This window comes from Hibiscus syriacus, unplaced genomic scaffold (assembly GCF_006381635.1).
Source record: "Hibiscus syriacus cultivar Baekdansim isolate YM2019G1 unplaced genomic scaffold, ASM638163v2 tig00110745_pilon, whole genome shotgun sequence".
Lineage (NCBI taxonomy): Eukaryota > Viridiplantae > Streptophyta > Magnoliopsida > Malvales > Malvaceae > Hibiscus > Hibiscus syriacus.
Window position 1 is genome coordinate 1,872,898 of NW_024062847.1, and position 9,965 is coordinate 1,882,862.

At 30.6% G+C, this 9,965-nt stretch overlaps 1 pseudogene; it reads right to left on the reverse strand.

Moving 5' to 3' along the window:
• Positions 1–471: 471 nt before the first annotated feature.
• Positions 472–2,853, reverse strand: LOC120139387 (annotated as a pseudogene).
• Between the last annotated feature and the right edge of the window lie 7,112 nt (positions 2,854–9,965).

Sequence of the window (9,965 nt, forward strand, 5' to 3'; positions counted from 1 at the left end):
TAGGTAAGTCTTGCTATTTTCCCCTTTACATATAGTTTGCTATTTGAAAGGAAAAATTAGTTTAATTAATAATTAGATTGGTACTTGGTGGTTAGGTTATCAATTTGTAAAAAACTAGTGAATGACTATTCAAATTGATTATGTACTATTCTATACCAATGTTCGTATATAATGTTTTAATTTTTTATTTAATTAAAAGATCATATATTTATTAAAATTTGGAATAATACAATTAGAGTTTCCTTTTCTCTGAAAATTACTTCAGAAATGCATGTAAGTTGTAACTCAAGCAAAATATTTACTTGCAGTAAAATTGGCATATGACTAATTATATTTCATCTTGTCCCACTGAAGACTGACATATACTTTTTGCTATTGTGTATGGAAATTTGAAATGTTAACAAATCATTTCATTCCCATTTCGGATTGGGCTCATTAGGTATAATATTTTCAAACAAAATATCACTCTCTTCAAATTATCAGCAAAAGATTAGGAAAAACCAGAAGCAAAAAGGAAGCCACTTTTGATGAGGAAATTAGGTTTGAAATTGCAGAGTTTGGTAGATAAGGATATTCATCGGGACCTGGCATCATGCATTCATCGCCATTGAAGTATATTTTTCGAGGGAAAGCCCAACCCTGCTTGAATGTGAAAGTATTCATATCCTTTTTAAGGATCAACTCTGATTGCACGTTTCCATCTACCCCGGCTTCCTTTAGAACGTCATTGTAGAACTTCAAACCATAGAACATGCCTGTGTCATCTGCACAATAGATCATTCAAATCCGCTTATGATCAGGGATGGGCGTAAGATTTTATGTTATAGGACAAGCATATAAAATTTTAGGGACGGAAATAGATTATTAATAGAAAAATAAAAAAAATAAAAAAAATCTAAAATATATAATAATTTAATATTTTTAGGATAAAAATTATCCCCGTCCGTCGTCTCGGTCCATCCGTACCCAAATCCACATATGCATTTGCTATACTGTCCAAACTTACTTATTGATTGATAAGGAATGAGCGGTTGATAATCGAAACTGAAAACTTGAGTGATGTTGTTGAGGTTTGGATGTTGAGCTACCAGCGTCCACTGCGTGTAGTTCATTCGGTAATTGAAATTGGTAACCGTCATCTTCACTCGCCAGTACTCCTTGTAATTCAGCTTGACATGCCAATGTACACGTATCGGACACATATGGTTCGTACATTTTATACCCGAGTTCGTCTTTCCAATCGTTGTTGTCGATGTGTTCTTTCCGACAACACTTCTGATCTCGGTATCACTCCTACACGTTTTATACTTGTTTTGACAGCCGCAAGAACATGTTGGGCAAGGAGTGATTGTGGAGTTGTAGAAAGAAGACATTGAGACACAACAGCTAGGGAATCGGGAAGCCAGGATCTGAGAATATGTGCATGTCACATTCCATGTCACTGCAAAAACAAATCACAGCACATAATACTAGGTAAAATCTTCCTAATAAATATATAATAACAAAATTACTTTCTAATGTTGGTACAAATAATCATTGTGTTCTCTATTCTTCTTTTTTTTAGAGTATTTAACTTCTATATTTTAATTTTTAGTTAAAACAAACTCCGTCGGATAAAAACCGTTAATCGACTAACGGTTAACATATGTTCCTGATGTGATCTTTTCATATGTGTTCAATTATTGACGTGATATGTATCACGTCACCTAAAGTGATGATGTTGATATATATTACGTCAGCAATTAGATACATGTGAAAATATCACGTCAACAACATATATTTATTGTTAGTCAATTAACGGTTTTCATCCAACAAGATCTATTATGACAAAAATTTGATACGTTAGAAGTTAAAATGATTCTAAAAAAAGACAGGGATAGAATGACAACATATACAAACATCGAAAGTAGTTTTGTCATTATGTCCTAATAAATGCGTTTTTCGAGGAAATGTTTTCGACAAATTATGAAAAACTTACTCAGCGCTTGAGTTTTGCGTCGACGGTCGGCGGTGATGAAAACAGTGGATGGCACTTTCTTAGCCTGGCTGCAACTGTAGCCCAGACCAGGGCCAAGCAAAGTGAAGTTCATAGGAAGTCTCACCGTTTTATTGGAAGTTCCGGCATTGCCGACGCTGAGCTGAAAGGAGGAAACCGCGGCAGATGAGTCTTGGCCCCAGGATGACACGACACCGCCTTTGCAGCAATTAGCAATCTGTTGGTTGTAGGGGACACCGGGAAGCAAGTCCACGATGGTGGGGATTTTTTTACAACAGTGTGGGATGTTTCCTTTGAACTTTGAACAATCTCCTTGTTCGGTGGCTTGGGCACCCACCATTGACCATATCACTTCCTTCTTCGGCCATACCCACCCTAGGGTCCTCCAGGGCTCATTATGTGCCGATACATTTGGAAGTTGGTCATTGTTACCACTGCCTGTATACATCAATCGGGTCGGACATAAAACTTTATATCAAAAAACGAATTTTTTAAATTTAAAAAGAGATAAATTTATAAAATTTTAAGGATAAAATCAAATATACTTACGACATAACCATCCGGAGTCCAGGACATGATATCCCATTTGATTGTTATGTTTCCAGTAGGATCTAAAGGGTCATATGCCCCTATAAACACAGTAAAAAAGAGGCAATAAACTATTAGCAAGTGACCCTAATTTGGTAAATTTAAGCACAACAATGAAAAAACATACACCCATGTGTTAAAACTTGGCTAAACACGATTACAGTGTCCAAGAAATCCACCTGCTTGAGAAATAATTATAGCAAAGAAAGCAGCCATAGCCAGAGGGTAGGGGAATTTGTTGAACATCATTATGCAAGATTAGAACTGGTGTTGAGTCCTCTCTCTGCAATGAATCTTTGGAGAAATATTCAAATTTCTGTTTATATATAAGTATATATTTGACTAGGAACTTATTTCAAATATACTCTGAGCACAACGTTCTAACTACCAACGGTCGTTAGACATTTTAAAAATATACACAACACCAACAACTTGATTCTGAACCGGCTTTGAGATTAATTAATCATCTACCGAACAATTATTTCGACATTTTCATTTTAAATATATACAATTTGAGAGTTTATGATTTTTAATCCAAAATTTAGTTTAGTTACTTTTGTAAAGGCAATAGATGTTCAAAATTTTCTTAGTCATTAAAAATGCATACATTCTGCAAACGCAATTATTCAAATTCTTTTATACTTCTAGATAGAATAACATCATTTTACTATTGAGGTCGAATGATGTTTGTAATATTAACCATCCAAAATAATGACTTGATTGTCAACAGTAATACTATTTTTTTTTAAAAAAAATAGGATTTTGTAATGTTTTGATAATTATATTTTAATAATTTAATGGTTGAATTTCATATTTAATATAGGTAGCTTATAAATGCCCAACTTTGAGAAAGCTAATAATGTGAGCAGTATTTGATTGAGTAGGCAAAATACAGCAGGGGAAAATTGAAGTCAACTCCCCTTATGATGATGACTGTTCAACTGTTTTCGGCACAATTTCGAATTCTTCTGTTAACCCAACTTTTTTGGCTGATTTAATACAAAGATGAGAGTGCTTTTTTATATTAGTTAAATGCTTGGCGTGAGGTTATATTATTCTTGTAATTTGAATTGGTTTGATAAAATTAATTTTTGTTTAAACTATGAAAATTAATAGACGATAATTAATTTAAACCATTAATTTTTCCTGATTATCTGTATTCACAAACAAAATTATACAAATAATCTATTTTTAGAAATGCGTTATTCTAATTTTTGAAATATTTACACTTGGAATTTTCAAAAAAGCAGAGGCGGAACCCTCAAAATTTAGAAAAATTATTATAAGACCCTTTAGAGTTTCGACAACTTTATTTATCTCTTTCAAAATATTTAAAAAATATTTTATTCTCTTAAAATTGTTAAAATTTTCATATTCATATACATACATACTTATATATATTAATGAAATTATATTAATATTCTCAAAATATAAAATTTATATATATATAATTTAAATTGTCATAAATATATAAATTTAAACTTATTTATTAAAATACTATTTTTTTACTTCTAATATCTTAGAACTAAAAAATATCGATAATATATAATTAATATATTTAATAAATTTAATATTTTCAAGTTTTTATTTCGATATTATTTCTTTATTTCTCAAATCATGATTTTCTTCTTTTTCTCCTATTTTTATAGTGTTTTCAAATAAAATAAAATAAGAAAATTATATTAGAGGATATCAAAATTTGATTTTTCTTCAAAATTTTAATGGATGAAAATTAAAATATTTCAGCAATCTCACATAATATTTTAAACATTTTTAGGCTCTTACTTTATTTTACAAATAAAGGTAAGTTCTTAATAATTTTCTCAAAATTTTAGATGTTCCATCTACAATTTGAGTGTCAAAACTTGCTGCTACAATTTCATTTCATTTTTTCCAAGATTTTAGTGGGAATATATATAAAAAAATCTAGTAAATCTAGATTTGTTTAATGAAGTCACATATAAATATAAGGGATTTAATAGATAAAGCTATTACTAAAATTGTTTTTGATATTTTGCCCCTCCAAAGTAAAATGTCTAATTCCACCAATGTAGAAAAGTTTGTGGTTGCAAAAAAAAAAAAATAGATTATTTTAATTTATGAAGTTCAAAATCAAATTTAAACTAGCTTAATAATAATAACAACAATAATAAGAAAACAGAACTAATTTTTTTTATGGGGATAGAGAAATGGCAACGGCAAAATCAGTGTCTTGACTTTACATTCCATACCATCGTATCCCATTGTTTAAACGGAAACTAAATGTGTAAAAGACTATTTCAGACAAGGATTTTCCAACCTCCGGTATGGTTTTGTTAGGTGAAATTTTTATTTTCGACTAGGTTCTATTTAGATTGTTCTTTTATTAGTTTTGTGAATTAGATTATCTAATTTTTTTATGTCATGGTATAAATAAAAAAAATACATAAAAAATGGTAAATTATACCATTCTCACTGAACTTTAATCTCTCTCCTATTTTACTCACCGTACTTTCAATTTTTCTAATTTGATCACTGAGCTTTAAAAATTGAATCATTTTGCTCACTATGTTGTTAACTTTTTAAATGTGTTATGACATGGTTCAAGCATGAAGATAGCGTTGTTTTGAAAAACTCAAATATAAACTAAAGCGACGTCGTTTCGAATCATTTACCCCCCCCCATTTTCTCTCTACTTTGAAAATAAGATGATCGTTTATCGTCGCCGTCCATCACGTCATTTTTCATTTTGGCCACCGTCTACCATCGTTGATGTGGTTATTCGGTCCCAATTACATCGAATTTTTAAAGGTTTAAGGAGTCATTTTATAAGTAAATCAAATTCAGCGATTTTGTCATTTCTTAATTATATCGAATTTATATTTGAAGTCATTCAATTACATCAATTTTTCTTTTTGAATGACGTTGATTGTTATGATACTGACATGATAATTAAGGGTACTAGCATAATGGTCCATCAAGTTGATATGAGAATCCACATGTGAATAGAAACATATCAAATAATTTTTTTAATCAAGCTCGAAGATATAATTAATTTTTTAGCCAATTTGGGGACATGATTAATTTTATTTAAAATTTTGAGGACTTATTTCATCTTTAAGAAAATATAAGAATTTAATATTATTAAACTTTTAAAATATTAAAAAGGGTAAAGTACACCACTTCTCCCTAAACTTTACTCTCTCTCCTATTTTGCTCATCGTACTTTCAATTTCTCTATTTTGCTCATTGAACTTTACAATCGAATCATTTTACTCACTCGACTGTTTTCTCTCTAACAGTTTGATGATGTGTCATATTTTATTATTATTTAATATAAAATAATTAAAAAAATAAAATAAAAATAGAAGGTGGCTGGATGCCACCGTCTGCCACTGTCAACCGCCGTAGATGGTGGTCTTTTGGTCCCAAAATGGGATGGGTCGTTTCTCCTCAACACCTTGAGTCCGAATCCAACCCCTATTTTATCGAAACTTGCTCCAAAGTCCACGGAATTTAAATTGAAAGTTAGGAAACCGAAACGTTTTAGCCTAAATTCACGGGTTTTAGGACATTTTCCGATGAAACAACCACCAGATTCGAACTCAGTGGGTCGAGATGAACCGACCCATAAAATTTGAGACCGAACGGTCATAATCTACGACAGTCGACGGTGGCCGGAATGAAAATGACGAGTGGCCAGCGGAGAGAAAAATGAAAAAGTGAATGAAAAAGGGTAAATTACACCATGAGTCAGTGAACTTTACTCTCCCTCATATTTTACTCACCAAAACGATGTCGTTTTGGAGTATATTTGAGTTTTTTTCAAAATAACATCATTTTTATTCTTATGCCACATCATAACGACGATAAATAGTTAACATCAGAGTGAGCAAAATGATTCAATCTGTAATGTTCAATGAGCAAAATAGAAAAATTGAAAGTACAATGAGGGAAATAGGAGAGAGGGTAAAGTTTAGTGAGGAACGGTGTAATTTACCCTATTAAAAATTTGTTAAAATTTTTAGGATTAAAGTAAAACTAAATACTCAAACTTTGCATTTTCTTTGCTCTAAGTATTTAAACCTCAAACTATTATATTTAGGGTCCATTTGGTAATGCTTTCTAAGAGCACTTTTAGCTTAAGAAAAACCCAGTTTGACCGTAAAATCAATGCCAGACATGTAAAAATTTTAAAAAAATTGCAATGAAAATTGTGGTTTCAAACCAACCACAAAAGCTAGGATTTCTAGCTTATTTATTTTCAACTTTGCATCTGTAAGAAAATTATAATTTTACACTTACTAATGTGAAGGTTCTACTCAATTGCGTATTTACATTTTATTTTAATAATTTAATACTAACATCTTTAAAAAAATAATTTATTACTTTTAATAATTTATTTTAATTATTTAAAAAATAAAATTCATGATTTATATATTAAATTATTAATAATGAGTTATATAAAATATATTATAATTATAATTATATTTTTTATTTGTATTTTTTATATTTTTATGATAGTTTAAATTGATATAATTCAAATATAATAATAATTTTTGTTTGAATTTATTGTAGTTTAATTTGATATGATTCATATATAATTGTAAATATAATTTAAATACTATATTTTTTAATATACAACATAATGTCTATAATGAAATTTTATCTTTTCAAACTCATTTTTTAACAGCAATCCCAAACAATTAAATTTTATACTTCACTTATATACAACACTTTTAAAAGTTTGTTTTTACAACACTTTTAAAATTCACTTTTCAAAAGCTATACCGAACTGGTCCTTAGTCATTTTAAGTGTTGTCACTTTTTCAGTTAGAAAAATAGTTTTTGATTAATAAGATGTTGACATCTTACATAAAAGTATGTACTTGTTTTGAAAAAAAAATAGTTTAGGGGATTAAAGTAAAAAAGAGTCAAAATTTACAGACTTATTTTGATAAAAAAAATATAGTTTAGGTACTTAAAATGGTTACATATAGTAATTTAAGGACTTAGTTTGACAAAAAAAAGTTTAGGTACATAAAACAACTTCTGATGTAATTGATAAGACATGAAGAACCATGAAATTCATTCAGACTAATGAGTCATAAGGTATATTACATATGCTTAATATAGAGGCTGACTTTATCAGACGGATGGCCAAACTTGTGATGTAGTTGATGTACAGATAAACAACTGATTGAATTGATTTGATGAAGAAAGAATAGCGGAGCACAGTAGACGCCACCAATTTTATTGCCCCAAAGAAAAGTTCTCATGGGTTGATCCTTAACAACAAAATGTGAGTCGAAGAATTCAATAGATACATTATTAGTATGGCATAATTGAGAAATTGACACCAAGTTTATTTGTAATTGAGGAACACATAAAGCATATGTGAGAGAAAAATGCTTAATAGCGGTGGGAACCGTACATCAACAAATGTGAGATATTGGTAGAGAATTACCATTACCTAATTGAATTGTATCAGGACCATCATAAGCAAAAGAATCCTGAAGAGTTGTAGTAGTCATGGTTGTATGATGTGAAGCACCGCTATCAAACATCCAATAAGCAGGTTCAGATGATAAATGAGTAGCAGCAACGTTGATAACTGGTGGGTTAGCCATTGACTGCTGATAAAAGTTATTATTGTGAAATAATCTAACAAACTTTCGACAATCCCAAACAATATGCCTTGGCAAATTATAGAACTTACACACAATATTTTTCTGTCTGGAGTGGCTTCCATCCTTTCCTCGACAGTAGTTGATCGAATAATCATGACTCTGATTAGATCACTGCTTAGAATTTGTTGTGCAAGAAGTATTGCTTGCTCATATTCATGGAGAAGACATTCATGGTTAGTTAAGATATTATACAACTCAAGCATTGAGCCAATGTGTTATGCATACAAAGAGAAATAACTATTGGACGATAATCATCGCCTAATTGATTGACAATAGAAATCAACAGATCTGTATCAGAACTAGGACAGTTTGCCAAGGCAAGACCAGAGGCAATATCCTGCATGTCTTTCTTATAGTTAGAGATAGATAAAAACCACACGGATTACAAGCTAGCTTGGATTTGAAAGAAAGAATGCATAACTTTCAACTAGAGTATCCCATGTCATTTTAGCGGTGATAGCAAATGAAATAAAAGGTTGAACTAAATCATCACAACTGCCAAGAAGAGCGTTGATAAGGATTTTATCCTGATGACACCATTGTAGATATTTAGGATTAGCAATCTTTGTTGCGGTATCAGTAAACTGAGATGGGGAAGGTTATGAACCATCAATATAATCGATGAGCCCAAAACCAATTAGAGTGCTCTCCACTTGTCGACGGCAAACATGAAAGTTGGCAGATGTAAGTTTGATTGAAAGATTGGAGGTGCATTGAGATGTACGAGATTATTAATGGTGGAAGATAGAGTCATGAAAGGATATTCAGTTTGAATGTGATAGAAAAATGATCAAGTAGAGAAATTCTACTAGGCTTAATTATCATGTAAAGGATTTGTATATTTGATAAATGTAACATTTAAAAGTGACGAGTTTATATAGGATTACAAGGAAACTTAATTATACAAAGATATGGAAAGCCAAAGCTTTACGAAAAGTAAGGTTTGTACAAGGTAAAATTGGATTGATTGGATTAGGATTATTGTATTAGATTGGATAATCTAATCTTAATTTTAACTTTGATATATATATCCAACATCTATGAATGTGATTGTAGTTTTCCAAATTATACATCCATAATAAACGAGATGAGTGATGGAATAGAGTGTACTGATTATGGAGCAATGGTGCATTGAAATTGTTTACCCATATGAAATGATTTCTTAAATCAATTACTTAAATGATATTTATTTCTACTAAAATAATAGACAAAATTGGCCCATTAGGCTAAGCGGTATATTTAATTGGCCCATTAGGCCACCCAAAATTTTATTTTGGAATCTACAACAAATGTTATAGTGCATGGCAAACTCGTCCTGTATACATGATGAGTTTGCCCAAAAAAATATTTTTAAATGGTCTCATGTAAGTAGGCCCCATGTGGGCCAATAATTAAATATATTTATGGGAACTCATCACGTCGGGGAAATATATTTTCTTTTTTAAAATCAACCAATTATTTTTATCTAAAATAATTTAAAAAAATAAGCAGACTCATCCTATCAAGGTGACAAATTCCAAGTGAAATTTTAACTCTAGTCAAGGGACTCAACGGGTTGAGAATGCCATGGTAATACATCTTGGCGTTAGCAGGTGTAGGGATCCCATCAGTCTAGTAGAATATGTCACAACAACACCATTCAATATTCTCACTATCATATACCCTCTCGACCTAGCACTACTCCTTTTAGTCGATTAAAATCCTAGTCTTAT